This window comes from Cuculus canorus, chromosome 5 (assembly GCF_017976375.1).
Source record: "Cuculus canorus isolate bCucCan1 chromosome 5, bCucCan1.pri, whole genome shotgun sequence".
NCBI classification, from domain to species: domain Eukaryota; kingdom Metazoa; phylum Chordata; class Aves; order Cuculiformes; family Cuculidae; genus Cuculus; species Cuculus canorus.
In genome coordinates, this window is record NC_071405.1 from 63,193,505 (window position 1) to 63,210,915 (window position 17,411).

The window sequence follows — 17,411 nt, forward strand, 5'->3', positions numbered from 1 at the left end:
ATTTACTGATAATTCCTCACAGCAGAATATTTATATTGAATTTAAAGTACACAGGATAGTTCACAAAATAATTTGAATTCAGATATCCCTCTTGGTATCTTTTGTGTTAATCTTTGTCATGTAACTTCTAGGAGGCTTGCTGCTTTATAAACTAGTGGTATATTGAAGACTTGCATTATGGGAAAATCCTCCTGCAATTTTCTATGTTGTGGCCCTGCAGAGTGGTAATGGAAAAAAGAATAAAAACACACAATAGAAATTAATTCCTCAGGACTACTCCGCAGTTACTTGTAGCAGGCAAAGAGCATTCAGGATACTTTTACTAATATCGTGATGCAAATACATGTGAAAAAAAGTTATTGTTGTATTGTGTTATCCCTAAATACACATTTGGAGGCTTAGTTCTAGATCTGTTTGACATATTTGGAGCATGTGACAAGAGCTTCAGAAATTTTCCACTTTCTCAACTAGCCTTCAACACTTGTGAAATAAACTGACTGTGGAGTGCCATGTTAAAACTCCATTCTCTCTTTCTTGTCTTTTTTTAACAGTAATATGTTCACAGGGAATAGTTTCAAAACTCTGGACTGAATCAGGCTGACAGAGTCTTGCCATAATTATTAAGTAGCAAACATTGCGTTAGCCTGCTTCGTGAAGTCTTTTATTGCTTGAACATTGTTTGGGGCTACTTATTGAAGTCTTTTATTGCTTAGCTTTTTTCTGTATTCTCAGGGGAAGGTTATTTTCCCTGTGTGAAACAAAACGACCAAATATGTGGAGATGACTGAAGTTAATATTCATAAGTAGAGGAAACCTGTCAGTGTTTTTTAAAAATATATTAGAAGATGGAGAGGGATGAAGGAAGATATAGTATTGCATGTTAAGTGTGTATGTGTGAGAGGGGAGCAGAACAAAGTACCACAAAGAATGAAGCATTACAGAATTCCAAAGAAATGCCAGGAGCCCGATCATCAAAAAACACCAAAATGCCTTGGGAGCAGCTTTTTGTTCTGATTCTTAGCTGAGACATGGCAACATGCACAAAGATTATATCTCTGATTTTGTTCCTTCTGTGTATAAAAAATGTGTTTTTGTACTTTTTTTTGATAAATAAATAAAATTATATTAAATACATAGTTGGCCTAACTAGAAATTTCTGTTCTACTCAAACCAAACCAAACCAACTCTTGTGATCCAAACGATGATGTCACTGCAATTAGCAAAGCTGAAATTGACAGAGTGCAGACAAAACACTGGGAAAGTTATGAGAAGTGATTTTTTTCTGTAAGGCTATTCCTACCACATGTGCTTTCATGAATACATATTAAGTGCAGAGCTGGTGTGATCACCAGCTTGTTAAATTTGTTAAATTTGCCTGCTTTTTATTAATGTTACTTTTCTATTATCTGTTGCATAAGACATAATTTATCCATTTCATTGAACTCTTTTGTGTTTGGCACCTGTATGAGAATTTATTTTGTACAATTTTTTATTCAGCCAAAACTAATTGCATGTTTTCCAGGAATGAAGGTGAGAGGAATAAGTTCGCGTGTAAGAAACTTCCTCGAAATAACTCGGCAATTTGCTTATTTAAAAGCAGAAAATGAGATTTGGCAGCTTTTTTATTTGTATGGAAGTCTTCCCATTTCCTTGAAACACAAAAATTTATTCAGGTAAGAGGCTTGTAGGAACCTTCAGTTTGTACATGCTCATTAGATGCTTCGTAATGTTCAGTGTTGACTCTGTAAAAGTGAAGAATGCTAATATTGGTTAGAGGACAATAGGATTAAGTAAGAACAAAGATAAACCATCTGGAATTTAAGGAGAGGTGGTTGGGGGATATGAGCTACAAGGCAGAAAATAAGTGGAATAATCAATATTCATACAGTGAGTTTGAGTGGGGAAACCGAGAACAGTAAACATGCTTATGGGATGATTCCACCACCTTTCAATATTGTGACCAAGCAGCATATGTCTATGGAAACCGACTAGAAAGTAGGTGCTATTCTGTTTTGTGCAGAAGCTGAAATAAGGTGGAGAACAGAGAGAACACAAGATGTGGTTTCATGATGAAGTTGGGGAAACCCCTGAAAAATTGTATTTAGGTGGTGATTTTAATGGCAGTGTGTGTAATGTAAATCTTTTCCTTTAAGCCATCAATCTCAGAAATTGTCACTAGGTATGCAATTGTCCTTTTTTGCATTCAGCTTGCACTCATGATTGAAATGAAAATGAATAAAAATTCTTTTTAACACATTTGTAATTCTATAATGCTTAACATGCACCACCGTTACCTCAAAAAATGTCGGACAGTTCAATGAACATTTGCAAATGCTTTTGACCTTAATCTCAAAACAGCTCAATTTCCCCCTTTTCAAAACAGAGATGATATCAAAAAGTCAACTAACCAAACCTTGGTCAAGATAATGTGGTGTTTGTGATACTGCGAAACTGATGAGCACGCAAATAAAACACTTACAGAAGGTGATAAGGTAGGCTTCAGAGTAGTTTGAAGTTGTAGTAATATGCGGTGAAGAAGGTATGGGATAGCATACTGAACAATGGAATGAAAATAAAAGGTTTTGTGCGTAGAATCAAAGAATCATAAATTATTTTGTGTTGGAAGGGATCTATAAAGGTCATCTTGTCCAACCTTCCTGCAATGAGCAGCAAGACATCTTCAATTAGATCTGATTGCTAAGAATGCCATCTAGCCCAGCCTTCAGGGTTTCCAGGGATGGGGTCTCTACCACCCCGTTCTAGTGTTTAACCACCTTCATTGTAATAATAATGCTATCCTCCAGTAGTTTAAAACCATTACCTTTGCCCTACTGCCACAGGCTCTACTGTCCCCATCATTCTTACAGGCTGCCTTTAAGTACTGAAAGGCTGCAATAAGGCCTCCCGAGAGCCTTCTCTTCTCCAGAGTGGACAATCCCTAGTCACACAGCTTTTCCTCACAGAAGACGTGTTCCATCCCTCTAATGGTTTTTGTGGCCCTTCTCTGGACCTGCTTCACCAGGTCTGTGTCTTTCCTGTGCTGGATGCTCCAAAGCTTGATGTAGTACTCCGGGTGAGGTCCACCCAGAGCAGAGCAGAAGGGGAAAATCACCTCCCTTGACCTGCCGGCCGCACTTATTTTGGTGCAGCCCAGGATAGAGTTGTCTTTCCAGGCTGTGAATGCACTTTGTTGGCTCATATCCAGCTTTTCATTCACCAGTACCCCCAGGTCCTTCTTGGCAGGGCTGCTCTCAATCCTTCATGCCCCTGTCGGTATTGATGCATTGATGTCTGTAATCTGTAGCTAAATATTAGCTATCCTGTGCTGTGTGAGTAGGGAGGACTCTTCTGCTGTAAGTAGGATTTTATTGCTCAATCTTGCAGTAAAAAAAAGTCATCGTTTCTTGTGTGTGTTGATCTTGGATTGGCTGACAATGTTACTGCTGCAATATTTGCATTTGTACATGTTTGACTGTCATTTCATGGTTCTTCATTTTTCAGTGACACATAATGTAAAATTGAAAGTTCCTCGATGGAAAAAATACATCCATTGTCTTAAACAGAGGCAGATTTATGAAAAAAAAAGGAAATGAATACAAAGTTTCTTATTTTAAATTCCTTTTAAGATTGCCAGTTGTGGACTTTGTTTTACTGTGAATATTATTCCAGGTATTCCAGTTCTTTATGAGGGTTGTTCAGTGTACTTGCTATTTTAATTACTTTATAATTTGCTTTTAGTGTTTAATGTTTGTACTAAATATTCCTTTTCTTCTTGATATTTCCTCCCTAAGGATATTAAATGTAAAAATACATTAATATTGAAAGACTATTGTATTATAAGTAGGATTTCCGAGATAATAGCATCTTATTGTTTAAAAAATTAAGAACGGAGTTTTGAGTTTTTAAAAATTTGAAGTACTATACCTGCCATCTACTGGAAGTACAAGGACGATGCATTTAAGTACTGTTCTGTTAACTGTTCAGCCAATAACATTTATTATTCTACTACTTTACTTTATTATTTGACTTTTTTCAATTAAAAAAATTGGATTGATCTTTAACCTGCATTATTTCATTTATTACTTTATTTAAAAAATGGCAGTCTTAAAATTTAACTCCAGTTTTCAGCTCCTCATGTGTCACTGATTTTTAATGAATCCACAATAAAATCTAAACAAGTGTTAGGAATCAAGTGTAAGAAATAGATTTGACATCTTCTTCTGTCTTGTTCTGTATGATCATTCATTTTTATGCATCTGTACAACTCGCAATTGGAGAGAACTGTATATGCACAAACAAATTTTCAGATATTTATGTATTTCTTTGGAAGAGAAGAGTTACAATAACTTAGAATAACACCTCACATTATCAGAAGGGGTTGTTATTAAAAGTTTTATTCTTTTTAATGTGAGGCACATTTTTAAGGGACCTGTAAATTACTCTAGGTTCATTTTCATCTCTTCTTGACTCTTAGTTCCAGTCCCATAAACCACACTAATTTCATTCCAGTATGGCCACTTCAGTGGACTGAAAATCAAGAAAAAGTAATATAAAGGTGAAGAAGTCCATTAATCTTGGATTTGGCACTGTAAATATAATTTGTTTTGATTTAGTAATCCAGTATTTGGCAAGAAAAAGAAAAAAGTCATTATTAATTAATTATTAAATAATTGTTAGTTATTGCTGACATGAGATTTGAATTCCCCAGGTTGCACACAATCCAATCGCATCCTTTTTGATATGAGAGACATTGTTTTGTCTGTATATTAATGGCTAAAGCTAGTGTAGATTCTTTGGTAAGCTAGATTTCCAACAGATCAAACTGTGAAAAGGAAGAGAAATAGTTAAGCGTATATTTACATTTTTAAAATCTATTATTAACCAAACCAAGACAGGCCTAAAAGGAAATCAAAGAAAGTCATCCGTTGTCTTCAAGGAAGTATTGCTGAATTCCTAAGAGATTATTGTGGAAATAACCCTGTTCTGTGCAGGGAAAGATCTTTCACGGGACTATAATACTGGATTTAATTTTAGTTTTTAATTTTAATTTTAATTCTAATTCTAATTTTAATACTCTGATGCTCCTGTTCCTCTGATGTTCCTGTTTAATTTTAGCAGTTTAAATTAAACACCTCACATGCATAATAAAAAACACATCTCTTGCTGAAGCAGAATGATTCTTTTTATTCAGTAAGTGCTTTGATAGTATTCCAAAATCATCTTTTTGCGTTTAAATAGGTTAAGTGGTGCCTGAAGGATGATTCACAAATTACTACAAAGAGTGGAGCAGATAGTCCAGAGCAAAAGAGGAAATATTAAAAGATGTTTTTCTTCTTTCAAGGAAAATTTCATCCAAAGTTTAGTATTCATGTGGAGCAGACATATGCTCATTCTGTAATTCCTCATCAGAATTGCTCTTTTACTTTATTTCAGGCAAATTTTGGTGCTATTGACTTCCCTATAGATGTTGATCTGCTGCCACCTGATAGAAAAATTCTCACCACTACCCAGTTGATTCCAACTAACTGTTACTTTAAGGTTCTGTAATCTGCTCTATAAATCTGAAGTTACTTTTCTTATCATGAATATCTACTGCATGAGCTGTTTCCAAGCATACATCAGTCTTACCAGTTAGATTTATTAAAATCAGAGGAGAAGCAAAACAAAAGGTTTCCATTAACTTCATGCATGCAATTTTTTAATTCTTCTAAACTAAACTAAGATAAACTATATGAGCCTCTTTTCACTGAGTGAATTGTTTCTTTCCTCTCAATATCCCAGGTTCTCTTTTTCAGTAACTTTGGATTTGGATTCGAGAGAAAAATCAGTAAGAAAATGCAGTTTTGTTTCTGTGCTGTCTCCTTGTAACACTGTAATTCTATCAATGGGGCTGGCTAAGGTACTTTAGCTGACCTTTTAAAAAAAATACGATATCTTGAGGTTTCTTTTATGATAGATGAGCTATTTTTTAAGATTTCTTTTAATTTTCCATAGTTGTCTAACAGCGGTTACTAAATTCATGTTATGATTACTTAATATAACTGTGAACACAGCACAGAGGTTTTTAATGCTAAACTTGTTTTGTTGGAGAAAGGATTTGTGGCAATGGAACAGGAATTTCCTTTAACAATTTCATGTAATGAAGGTCCATTTCTGTTTCTTTGCACAGATCTGCTTTAAATCTTTGCAGGATAGAAAGAGAAGAAATTATTTCATTAGTGTGTTTTTTAATAGACGAAGTTAAAAATTGAAATTTTATTTATTCCTCAAGGTTTTCTACCAGAAAGAACTATGTATTTGCTGGAATGTACAATCACACTATTTTTATAAACCAGAATGTTTGGAGGAGCCTTAAGAACACACTGCTGAGATCTCTGTTATCTGTACTGCCGTGGCTCCTTTCCTCATCCTTGACTGAATATATGAAGATGTCTCTAAAAATTAAGAAAATACAAAAAGGTAGTTAAAACTAAGATTGGTCAAATAAATTTTTTTTAAAAAAAGAAATACTATTTTTAAAGTATCTCCTAAAGAACTGGGTAAGCATTCAACAATTCATAAACTGGTGAAAAACATGTATGTAGCAGAGGTTAGGAAAAGACTAAAAGAATCTGTAACATCTTAAATCAGACTTTGGCCTTTTAGTTATATCTGTAGAATAAGCATTCTGCAGTGACTCTACAGAAAAGATCTTTTCCTGAAGATGCCCAGTAGAACATGATCAGCCTTTTCTTTGATAAAATAGTAATATTTCCCCTACTGAGGCCGTTCAGAATCAGATACTGGAAGATTGGCACTTCTTTCTGGTATGTGCCATCTCTAAGATGATAAAAAAGGGTAAAGTCATATTAATTCCATGCACACATCACACCAACCTGAGTGGGTGATAAAGGATCGAAGAAAATTAATGACACGCTAAATGATTTTTTGAACACTTGGAACAGCTGCATTTACCTGGTTAATAAAAGAGCATAAGAAGAGAAGTGGGAAGAAGGCAGATGGTTATGTTTTAATTACAGCATGAAGCCTATATGCCTAAACTGAATTTCCAGATCTTCCCCACTTGTGTGACTTTGAGCGTGGCAGTTAATCTTTCACATGCTTCATCTTTGTACCATCAGCGACAATCATATTTTTCCTATCTCCCCAGAGTTGCTGGGAGAACTTCGTGGTATGAAGTTCTACCTAGCAAGGACAAACTAAAATTAAATATTTCTTTGTGGCTTTAGTCAAATAAGAACTAGTTCTCTTTTATAATACCCATTTAATTTTGTTTTAAAACATTTTAAAAATATTAGGCATAAAACCACCAACTGGATAATCTCATTTTGAGTAAATAATTTATTTGTCTATACTGCTATTAATCACCACCTTAACTGCTAGTCAAATATTCTGTATCATTTAAGTTGATTATTCATTTAAGGTATCTAGTGGTGTGCATCACTTACTACAAAAAAATTGTAAAAAAAGGAAACCTAACATTTTTCTCCCGGTGTATCTGGTCTCCTAGAAAAACGTGTCCTTCTTTAGAGCAGCTTTCATACAGAAATAAGATCTCTTTCAGCAGTAGTGTGTCTAGGATAAATGACAGTCCACCTCTGTATTTTGTTGGGTGCCTAGGAATAATGTAGACAGCCAGCATCTGTGCTGCACATGAGTTCTTACAGAGAATCTCCTAAACAGAGTGAAAAGATCATTAACAACCCGGATTTCAATCTTCTTTATGCAGCTCAGGTATCAAATGAGCAATTTTCTGTCCGTAGCTTTGAGAAGCTCAAATGTAAAAGCTACAAGAGACAGGATAATGGTACCTTAGTGATTACACTGTTTTTCTAACTACTTCCAAGGCTTTTTTCTTTCAGTTCTGCCTTAACAAAAAGATAAGCCTGAAAATGAGCCAGGTCCTTATTAAGAGCATAGCATATGTCTAAGAAAGAAAGGTCTTGCTGCTCAGCCTTATGTCTTTTGGCAGATTTATAAGGTGTTTATGTATGGTAGATTTGATCCCATGGACGAGTGCTGAAGGCTTTGCCTAATTTCATAAGTGTTGAGAAATTCTGATGAAAAGAAGTTCTTGGTAATAAGATTTAATTCATAGTAACAACACTTTTCAGGACCAAATAAGGTGATGCTTTTATTACAATAAACACGTTTCATGATCACAGTTGGAAGGGACAACCAGTGCCGAAAGGATGTTACATGCTGCATCTGTCCAAACTTGGACATACTATTGCTCTAATTAACATATAATTTATCATTATTTTTTATTCAGGCATATGCTCAGTAGGCAGTGGGATAAGATCATGAATTCCAGACATGTAACTCTTACAACTATGTTGTTATAGGCAGGGACTTATAACGAGTCTGCCAAATTGTTTTTAGATCATAGTAATTAAACAGGAATCAACTCTAAACATTTCTCCCGGATACTTTTAGCTACAAAGAGCAATACTTCAGGGATTTATAATCTAAGTATACATTATCCAGATATCAGAAAGTGTGAGTGAAGTGATTGAGAAAGGGAAAGCACGTGAAATGTATTAATCCTGTGTTGTACTGGATTTCTTTGTTTGCCATAGGGAACTGGTTTACTAGTACCTCTGGAAAAGGCTGCAGAAACATCGGCTTAATCACATGCTTAGATTTTTCCTTGTAACAAAGGGTACTTAAAACATGTTAAAAAGGATATAATGTATCTTGCACTAAAGATTTGCTATAGCTCTAAATGGAAGATTTAATGTTTTTCAGGAAATCAGAAACGTATCAGTTTTATACATCACTTTTTATTATGTAAAGACCAATGAAAACACATTTTTAGAGATACTGTTCTCATGTTGCTACCCAAGTCACTACTTTCTGTTCATTCAGTAAACCTGTAGATGGATTGTAGCATTGAAAATAATGTGGATGTTTAAAATTAAATGTAGACTTCTCCCTATAATACCTAATTATTTTTAAAAGATCATATATGAATCTGAGTTTTTAGCTATGGATTTTCTCCTGCAGTCTTTGTTGCAGTCTTTCTTTCCTCTTATTGTTTTCTGTATGTCTACAAATAATGGTGTAAACCTTGAACATCTTCAATATACAATTTTTCACCCTTAATATTTCTAGCACTACTTAGAAAAAAGAATATGCTGGAAAAACCCCACAATGTTATTCCATTATTCTGGTGAACACCTAGTGTTCTTTATCATTATCTTTTTAGGGAGGTGGTCGAGTCACCTTCCCGGGAGGTGTTTAAGGAACAGGTTGATGAAGTGCTTAGGGCCATGGTTTAAGGAAGTGTTAGGAATGGTTGGACTCGATGATCCAGTGGGTCCTTTCCAACCTGGTGATTCTATGATTCTATGATTCTATGATCATTGAATTAGATATAACAAATAAAGACCCTCTTCCTATATATATTTAAACGTTTGCAGTGCATTGTAATATTTAAAGCATTTATTGTTCAGTTTTCTTTTATCAATAAAGAACCAATAGCTACATAAGGAGTGGATGACAACGTGGCTTCTAGCTAAAAATATTTTTTTAAAACTGCAACAATGCTAGGTTCATAAACCTTCCTTTTAGAGTTTTTATTGAACAAATCTTATGATATTAGTTATATCTGAAAGAGTGTAAACTGCTCCGTATTTCTCCCTCCCTCTGCTAACTCTAAACAACTTCTCTGTGTTTAATCCACATGGTTGGTAAAATGGCACTCCCGCTCCTCTCTCCTCAGACACCGTTCCTTGCCATTCCTCATCAACTGGTGCACTCTGTTGGGAATGTTTTCAGCTTACAAGCCTGTGCTCCACCGTAATAGGATTCTGCAGAAAGCCCAGCATCTTACTAACAAAATAACATGTAATATCTCAGCTTAATCTAGTGCTTCGCATATGATTTCCCTGGTGTGATGCTGCAAACATCTCTACCAGTTTCTCAGCAAAGCAGGTTGTTCGTTTAGAAGCAACTGAAAATGTGCTCTGTTAAGAGGAGTACATCTCTCTCTCTTATTCTAAGCCATGCTATCGGGGCTTTTTAATTTTTTTTTCCTCTGTTTATGGTTCTCTAAATGTTGTCTCTAGACAACACAGTTGTGTGGAGGAGTAGGAAGAGAACACGTTCTTATCTTAGAATCGGGGATTTGGAGTTTTCGCAGAAATGCAGATTGTTATGTTCAGCGGAAAAAAGGTGCTTTTATGGAGGGAAGAACATTGATGGTTGCTTAGTGACAAACTACAGGCCTGAGAAGGCAAAGGTACAGTCAAGATAAATAAAGCCGTATAGTTAATTAAAAGTGTACTCAGCAATCATAAATCACAGTCCTACTTTCACAGGTGCTACTACTTGTATGAGAAATCAGGTATGAGGAAAAGGATGAACCAGAGAGAGACACATCAAAAAAGCTGCTAACTGCTATTCCTGTATTTAATGTGAGGAGACAAAAACACATACAAAAGAGCGTTCCAGTTCTTTCTCCTAACGGGAAGTATGCTACACCCAAAAAAGCTAGATGAATGTTTCTGATAGATATCTGTAGTAAATACTTACTTTTGCACTATATTTTTCAAAATTATGTAGAAGATTGATAGCTTCAAAAAACAAAATAGAAAATATTTTAAATTGCTAGGGATCTAATTTAATATGAAATAAACTTATAGCAATAAAACTAGTATGACTCACTACAGAGTCTTCAGAAGAATCTTAAATCTCTTGAAAATCTTCTGAATTAACTGATTAATTTTTTTTTTTGTGTTTTCTAATTGATACTATTTAAAGAGAGATTTTTATACCTCTACGGTACATCTATAAAACTTAAGAAATGGCAAGACTAACAGTAAATACAGGCTTCAAAACTAGCTTTGCACATCTAGATATATTCACCACAAACTCAGTCTGACTGGGAATTTTGTCTGTGTTCAGAAACTGAATGATTGTCAACAGTTTTCTTATAAACTGTACTGGGTAACAGATGAGAAAAACTTCAGGCGCTAAACTGAGTTAACTTCAGCTGTGATTGTTGTGCTGTTGATGGTACTGGTAACAATATTTATTAAAACAACTGATGATGTATCATAAAAATACTCAGTAAAATTCACCAGCTAATATATCACCAGTGCTTAATATTGGAAAACTTAATAATAATTCTACAGTCTTAATCTTTAAATATCTGTAAATATTTTGTCATAAACACTTCATGTTTCATCTAAGGCAGTGTGCTATTTCTTCTTTAAGCAGTAGAAGTCACAAAATTTACTGTGCATGTTCAGTGTTGAGTGCAAACAATTAGATTTACAATGAGAAATACATGCTGGAGTTTGCAAATGAATTTCCAGAGATTTGAAGTCTTTGATATGCAGTGAACTAGGTCACAACCTCTGGGTCAAATGTCGCTGTGAATTATAATAATTGCAATTTATGGTAAAGACTAGAGTAAGGTTTGAAACATGTCAGTACATCTCATGAAGTAGAAATAAATTACAGCTTGTCATAAATGACAGATTTCTGTTAGGTGCTTTCTTTCACTTCGACTGCATCAGACCTTTATCCACCCAGCAATTAACTTTATTCACATTAATATTCAGCAGTGTTGACAAGACTGACACAGTAAAACTCAGTTTGTATAAAAGTAAAGACAGTTTGATGTAGAGTTATTATATTGTCTTATAATTCACTGTTGAGAGGTAGATCTTGATAAATGAAGAACAAAGCAATTGACTCTGGTGTTGACTTACTGTGCCAAAAAAGACTCTGATTTGCTGTTTTTCAAGGTACACAACTTTTTGTTTGGAAATAAACAGTAATTTTATCTAAAGCATTACTAAAAGTAATATTAATACACTGGTATCGTGCTCTTTATCATTTCCTTATATTCACTGGTTACACGGATATTTTTTGAATATTTAGAATAATTATGATTATGTATAATATTTAATAAGGCTATTCATATAGATAAAGCATGGGATTAACTTCTCTAGGAAATAAAAATGTGTGTACTATTGCTAGTTGTGCTCAGACTATGGCCACACAAAAGGAAAGAAATAACTTTTCAAGTAAAGTGGAAAGGAAATAACTACTGAAAACAAAAAAGTTCCCAACACTTGGTGTATCTGTAAAAAATATTACCCAACAAGAAGTGAAGTTAATCATGAGAGAGAGCAGGTTTCCCAATGTTTAAAAGAAGTGTTACAGATGTTGTTGAGAGATTTAACAGCTGTTCTTTTTAGCTTTATAATGTTTACTCAAACTACATTTACAAAATTGCTGATGCACATTGAAGCCATTACAGAGACACAAACTTTAAATTAAAGTACAGACTGAGTTTTCTTCTGGTACCATTTTACTTTCATAGCGTCTTTTATGGAAGAATCAGAAAACCTTTAATTAATAAAGCCTTACCTCAGACACATCGTTCAAGTTGGATAAATAAGATATTACATGGCAGTAGATGACAAAAAGACTTCTGTACAGCTTCTTGCTGAATGTGTCAATTTTGCAGCACCTTTCTCAGCATCTCTGAATGGGATAGAAACAATAATAATTCATACCACCATTGCCTATAAGTTTAGACTCTCTTCTTCCCTATTCTTTCCCATTGAATCTTTAGATTTAGGTAGAGGAAATTTACATAAAAGTCTGAGTCTCTGTTGCATGATAGCCTTCTGTTACTACTTCAATATAACGAGTACAGCAATACAAGTACAATGAGAACATATCGGAGAGAACTGCTGAATCCTCCACAATGTATTTTACTGTATACTAAACAAAAAAAAAAGGAGATAAATGTCATTGTAGAATGACTAAAACCTACCTTATTGTTATTTCTTAGTTTCAAAGATCTTCCTGCAGCAAGCCCAGCTAAGAGCAAATGGGAGCTGCTCCTGTGCTCTTGTAATGTACATCAATAGATTTGTGTCCTAATAATAAAGGAAGAATGAAGCTTGCTTAGAAATAACGTTTTTCCTTCTTTCTGTTTCTCATTGTAGGCTTGTTAAACAAGGAACTGAATTTGCTTTCTGTACCTTTTAACGGATCTAAGAAAGGTTTCTCATCCTCTCAGAGTTAACTTGGCCACTGAATCTAGGAGTTGCCAATGTGCTACTCCTGTCCAAAGATGTGGTCTTCTTATTCAAGTATGGTGGTGCTTTTCAGCCTGGACCACCCACCCCTAAAGAAGAGTTTGATATTGAGAGGAGAATGCCGATGGTGTTATTCTTACCTCTAAGACCCAAGGATGGATATGAATTTATTGCCTAAAGGAAATTCATCCCTTTGCTCCCCACATACTGGTCTGTTAAGCTAAAGAAATATGTCATCACTCCTCATCAGTCTTGTAAACCTAAGGTCAAATTTTATTTTGGCTAAACTGTTTGATAAATTTATAAATAGCTTCATGATTAATTACATGAATGAATTAATGAATTTATGATTAATTATATTTTCCAGATAAGCCCTTTACTACAAATGCTCACCAACCTATATTATAAATTCTGCTTGAGGCTGCTATGATTTCATTTCATGAACGGGAATAATTTTCTTGCTGTTTTTTAATCTCTCATGTCTTTGGCGTTATATCACATTTATGTATTCTCATTTCTCCTGCTGAGTTTAATCATAATTTTTACCAGCGCTGAAGACTTTCAGAATCCACTAGAACTCGTTTGGAGATGTAGGCTGAGGAAATGAGACCTCGAGTTACAGTAGTGAAGGACAGACATAGGCAATTGCAGCCCTTAACTCTCAATCAAGTTCAGCATACAAGCAATCTGTGTACTAAATAGTTGAACCTTATCCGTAAGAGCCAGGAAACCAACTGGAGCTTTATCTTTACTACTTTGGGGACATTATGAATCTAGGCATTTATCTCTGTATGAGTTCCGATCTGTTAGGAGGTAATTAGATTTGATCAATGCTTTTTAAAATGAGGAAAGATGAACTGCAATGTTATAATCTTACCAATGATGCCTTCAAGGGTAGGCAACTTATTTTTAAATCTCCATTATGCCTGATTTGGAGGAATACTTTGAATACAGGTATCCAAAACATGGACCAACCATCAGGCACCTGGGCACTCTTAGATGAAGCTTTCTGTCGCTCCCCTTTTGTCTTTTTTTTTTGCTTTAATATGAATATATGTTCATACCTGGTTTTCCGTGGCACTGTGAACAGTTCTGATCACTAAATAATAGACTTAACTTCCTGATTTTCTCTTCTTGTTCCAACAATCACAGAACTATAGATAATGAAAGATTGACCCAGAATGCCTTATAGTTTCTGTGCATGTTCTCCATGTGCACAGAATAACAGAAATACGAGTGGGCTGCTTAGCTACAGGACCGATCTTATAGGTCTTCTGTCTGCTAAAAGTCTTAACGATACACTGGACAAAGCAGGACAAACTCATTCATTTCACAAATCTTGTCTTTGGGTTTGAAGGTTCCATTTTCTGTCTGCATTTTACCAACATCCTTGACTGTCACTTTAACTGTTGAGTTCCGCTTTGAATCCAATATTTGGATGTCTTTCTCAGATTGACAGGAACAGAAAGAGGGAAATATTAAGCTCTAGACGAATGCACAGCTGCTAACTAAACAGGGGATGCATTAACTAGACTAAACTGCTTTTGAATTCTTCATAATATATTGGCTATTAGAGTAATCCTTTTAGACTTCACAGAGCTTACCCTGTAAATCTTTTTAAAATTTTCAAGAGTAATGTGTGGGAAAATAGCTGCGAAGGAAGAACACTGCTATTTGGATTCTTCTCTGCTAGCAAAGCAATCATGCTGATGTTTCTGTGAGTATAATCCCCATACTTTCTAATTGTTATCCAGCTGTTATCCCAACAGTGTTGCCCATATTATAATCTGAAAAGTGTTGTCAGCATTCTGTAATTGTCTAAACATTAGAGCTTACAGTATGGTTCTTGAAGAGTATCATCAGAAGTCATTCAGTTTTCCCTAACCTCATTAACATTAAACTTTCATTTACATATTTGTGTCTCCATTGATTCTAAAACAATCAGACTCTCACTTTTTTTTGGGTTACCAGCACCAGTATAATACCTCCTTGTCTTTTATGATTTGAATGCTTTGCTATAACTTTCAAAATTTATTAATTCCTTTAACTGCAGGGCAATAGACCACACTTGTATGAGCATTGTCTGCCTTGCTGCTTTCTTTTCCACATTGAGGTAACTGTGAATCAACAGCAAGTCAGACCTCTTTGTTAATTTTCGTGCCTGCTATTTGATGTTACGCAACTTTCTGTTCACCTAGAGAATGCTAGAGTGATTCCACACTGTGAATGGCTGGGTATGGCTCTTGTAAATAAACCATCACCAAGATCATCTTATCCATTCCTCTTGCTTCTGCTTCCTCATCAGGATATTGTTGGCTAGAATTTGGTTTTTAGTGGCATAGTGATTAAGCTGTAACTTAGTTAAATTTCATAAACCACAAACTGGCTGTGAGCCTGGAAGCACTGAAACTTTTGCCTAATTGGAATCAATTGCTTCTCTATTTATGCTGGATTACAATGTTATTGGCTCAATTTAGTTTGTGGGAAATAAATTATTGACGGTTTGGCTGAGCAGCTGTAACAATGAAAAACTGGAAAAAAAAAAAAAAGATGTGAAGATAACAGGCACAGCCTGTTTAGCATTGCTAAAGCCATTGACATTATCATGGAGAAATGGCTTCAAGCCAAGAGAAGCTCATTTGGACAAGATAGAAGAGAAGAATTGTGGAATGTTACTGAACGTTACAGACTCAAAAGATGTGTTTATACTGTCACATTGGCCCACTCCCTGTTTAATGCCAGGGTCTTAATTCTCTATTGTTCATGCTGCATAGACATTAATGTGCACACAAGCTCCATACTGGGATGATCTAAATATTTCTCTTGAGGGAAAATCCTACCCATGGGATCTCTTTAGCCATCAGGATAGAGTATGCTGGTTTCTTAACCCCCCCAATATGCACTAAAAACATAAGACATGCTAAGTACCCTTGAAGGACTTCTTCTTATGACTTCGGAGCAATTTTATGATATTTTTAAGGGTATTAAACCCATATGCCATTCCCTGTATAACACTATAAGAATAAAACTCCAGCAGCCCTAGCAGGGAAGAACTTCTAGTGGCTTACTAAAAGAACCAATCTGGCTGCTTCTTTCCCTCTTCATCTCATTAGTACTCACTGGTGCTCTCTCTCGTCCTACAGTCCAGCAGAGCTCTGCAGAAAAATGAGCACTGATCTCGGGGCTTTGCCTTCTAACTTAAATCTGTGCACGTTCACCAGTATCTGCTAAGTTGTCTTTGATCTCTTTAGTTATCCTTCTCAAAGGCTGCAAAGCAATACATGTATCTGGGCCTAGGCAACCACTTAGATATTCACAAAGTTTATTTAGGGTTGGATATGGGGCATCTGTCGCGTGTCACTCACGTTGCTTTTCTGAACAGCAGTGCAGTACATCGTATGTTAACAGGCGTGTCATCACGTGTCAGCAAACACTACCAAGAACTGGTGTATTTGTTTAACTCCACTTGCTGACAGTAGAGAGACTTGAACTCTGACTTTTTTATGACTAACTTTTACAGTGAAGAGCAGGATTTTGCATTAGTAGGTTATCCACTGTAAGAACTGGTGACAGAACAAGGGAAGAGCAAACGAAATCTTTCTTGCCCCGGCTAGGAAGAACAAGGATAATAGAGACAGATATGGAGAAATATCTGCAGAGAATGCAGAAAAAAAGAAGTTAGGTATCTGAAGGTGGTCTGGAAGGCAGCATGACAATGTGTCTACATGTGATATGAAAGCTTTCTTGAGACAAGTTGTGGAGAACACAGCAAGCCAAGCAATGTGGATGGCTTTGAGTACAACCGTGCAAAAGCCATCCCTGAGGACCTGCCTTCTTTCTGCCGGGCAGCTGGGCTCACACCTGACTCCTCTCCCCAGAAGTTCCAGATTAAATATCTTAATGGGTTGCAGGCCTCTCCCCTAGTGGAAAATGTCAGTGTTTCAGAAAAAGAGGAGTGGTGTATATCTGACGTGAATGTGGTAACCCAAGGATGGTGGAATAATACTGACTGTGGTGGGGTGGGAAAGAAACAAACCAACAACCTAGATCTCTGACTTGAGCTTTCAGCTGAGAAAAATCAGAAACCCACTCTACAGGACATACGTGCTTCTTTGCTTTGCTTCAATATTGATGCAATGGTATATTCAGATTTCATAGGTTTTAACCTTAACCTTAAAAAGAAACCCAAGCTGTTGTGGTTCTTTCAAAACAAAACATGAAGTAATGCAAACTGTGTTTACAGACAGACTGAAACCATGAGCTGCAATGTATAAGCATTTCCCATCTGTCATTAATCTCATTGTGATATTTAGCTCAAAAGCATAATGATGTTCTGTTAGCAACTAC

At 35.6% G+C, this 17,411-nt stretch overlaps 1 long non-coding RNA gene across 21 annotated transcripts in view; it reads left to right on the top strand.

Moving 5' to 3' along the window:
- Positions 1 to 17,411, top strand: part of LOC128852335 (uncharacterized) — a 42,465-nt gene that overhangs the window by 14,165 nt on the left and 10,889 nt on the right. For 5 of the 21 annotated variants that reach the window (XR_008450113.1, XR_008450114.1, XR_008450111.1 and 2 more), the window contains exons 5-6: positions 1,523 to 2,492; positions 14,696 to 14,781. This is a non-coding gene — a long non-coding RNA (uncharacterized LOC128852335). The other 16 variants (XR_008450126.1, XR_008450125.1, XR_008450123.1 and 13 more) reach the window with 13 other exon arrangements.